This window comes from Cebus imitator, unplaced genomic scaffold (assembly GCF_001604975.1).
Source record: "Cebus imitator isolate Cc_AM_T3 unplaced genomic scaffold, Cebus_imitator-1.0 Scaffold464, whole genome shotgun sequence".
In the NCBI taxonomy this organism is placed as follows: domain Eukaryota; kingdom Metazoa; phylum Chordata; class Mammalia; order Primates; family Cebidae; genus Cebus; species Cebus imitator.
The window spans coordinates 1,425,309-1,427,719 of record NW_016107779.1 but is presented as its reverse complement, the minus strand read 5'-3'; positions in this window follow the sequence as shown (position 1 = coordinate 1,427,719).

The window sequence follows — 2,411 nt, the reverse complement described above, 5'->3', positions numbered from 1 at the left end:
AAACTTCTCTGAGCTAAAGGAACACGAGCTAACCCAATGCAAAAAAACTAAGAACCTTAAAAAAAGGTTAGATGAAATGTAACTAGAATAAACAGCTTAGAGAAGGATATAAATGACTTGATGAAGCTGAAAAACACAGCACGAGAACTTCGTGAAGCATACACAAGTTTCAATAGCCAAATTGACCAAGCAGAAGAAAGGATATCAGAGATTGAAGATCAACTCAATGAAATAAAACGAGAAGGCAAGACTAGAGAAAAAAGAGTGAAAAAAAATGAACAAAGCCTCCAAGAAATGTGGGATTATGTGAAAAGACCTAATCTACATTTGACAGGTGTACCTGAAATGATGGAGAGAATGAATCTAAGCTGGAAAATACTCTTCAGGATATTATCCAGGAGAACGTTCCCAACCTAGCAAGGCAGGCTACTATTCAAGTATAGGAAATACAGAGAATGCCACAAAGATATTCCTCAAGAAGAGCAACCCCAAGGCACATAATTGTCAGATTCACCAGCGTTGAAATGAAGGAAAAAATGCTAAGAGCAGCCAGAGAGAAAGGTCGTGTTACCCACAAAGGGAAGCCCATCAGACTCACAGCGGATTTCTCAGCAGAAACCCTACAAGCCAGAAGAGAGTAGGGGCCAATATTCAACATCCTTAAAGAAAAGAACTTTCAACCTAGAATTTCATATCCAGCCAAACTAAGCTTCATAAATGAAGGAGAAATAAAATCCTTTACAGACAAGCAACTGCTGAGAGATTTCATCACCACCAGGCCTGCCTTACAAGAGCTCCTGAGAGAAGCACTAAACAAGGAAAGGAACTATCAGTACCAGCCACTCCAAAAATGTACCAAATGGTAAAGACCATCGACACAATGAAGAAAATACATCAACTAACCAGCAAATCATCCAGCTTGCATCAAAATGGCAAGATCAAATTCACACATAACAATATTAACCCTAAGTGTAAATGGGCTAAATGCCCCAATCAAAAGACACAGATTGGAAAACTGGATAAAAAGTCAAGACCCATTGGTGTGCTATATTCAGGAAACCCATCTCGTGTGCAAGGACACACATAGGCTAAAAATAAAGGGATGGAGGAAGATTTAACAAGCAAATAGCAGAAAAAAGCAGGAGTTGCAATCCTAGTCTCTGATAACATGGACTTTAAACCAACAAACATCAAAAGAGACAAAGAAGGGCATTACATAATGGTGAAAGGATCAATGCATCAAGAAGAGCTAATGATCCTAAATATATATGCACCCAATACAGGAATACCCAGATACATAAAGCAAGTTCTTAATGACCTACAAAGAAACTAAGACTCCCACACAATAATAGTGGGAGACTAACACTCCACTGTCAATATTAGACAGATCAATGAGACAGAAAATTAACAAGGATATTAAGAACTTGAACTCAGACCTGGACCAAGAAGGCCTAATAGACATCTATAGAAATCTCCACCCCAAACCCACAGAATATATATTCTTCTCAGCACCACATTGCACTTACTCCAAAACTGACCATATAATTAGGAGTAAATCACTCCTCAGCAAATGCAAAAGAACCGAAATCACGACAGTCTTTCAGACCACAGGGCAATCAAATTAGAATTCAGGATTAAGAAACTAATTCAGAACTGCACAACTTCATGGAAACTAAACAACTGGTTCCCGAACAGCAACTGAATAAACATTGAAATGAAGGCAGAAATAAAGATGTTCTTTGAAACCAACGAGAATGAAGACACAATGTACCAGAATCATTTAAAGCAGTGTCTAGAGGGAAATTTATAGCAATAAATGCCCACACGAGAAGCGAGGAAAGATCAAAAATCGACACCCTATGATCAAAATGAAAAGAGCTAGAGGAGCAAGATCGAAAAAACTCAAAAGCTAAAAGAAGACAAGAAATAACTAATATCAGAGCAGAACTGAAGGAGATAGACACACACACACACACACACACACATACACACAAACACACACAAAACCCTTCAAAAAATCAATAAATTCAGGAGCTGGTTTTTTGAAAAGATCAACAAAATAGACCTCTAGCCAGATTAACGAAAAAGAAAAGTGAAAAGAATCGAATAAATGCAATAAAAAATGATAAATGGTAAAGGGGACATCACCACCGATTCCACAGAAATACATACTATCATCAGAGATTACTACAAACAACTCTATGCACATAAACAAGTAAACCTGGAAGAAATAGATAAATTCCTAGACACTTGCACACTTCCAAGCCTAAACCAGGAAGAAGTTGAAATCTTCAGCAGACCAGTAATAAGGGCTGAAGTTGAGGCAGCAATTAATAGCCTTCTAACCAAAAAAAGTCCAGGTCCAGATGGGTTCACAGCCAAATTCTACCAGACGTACAAAGAGGAGCTGG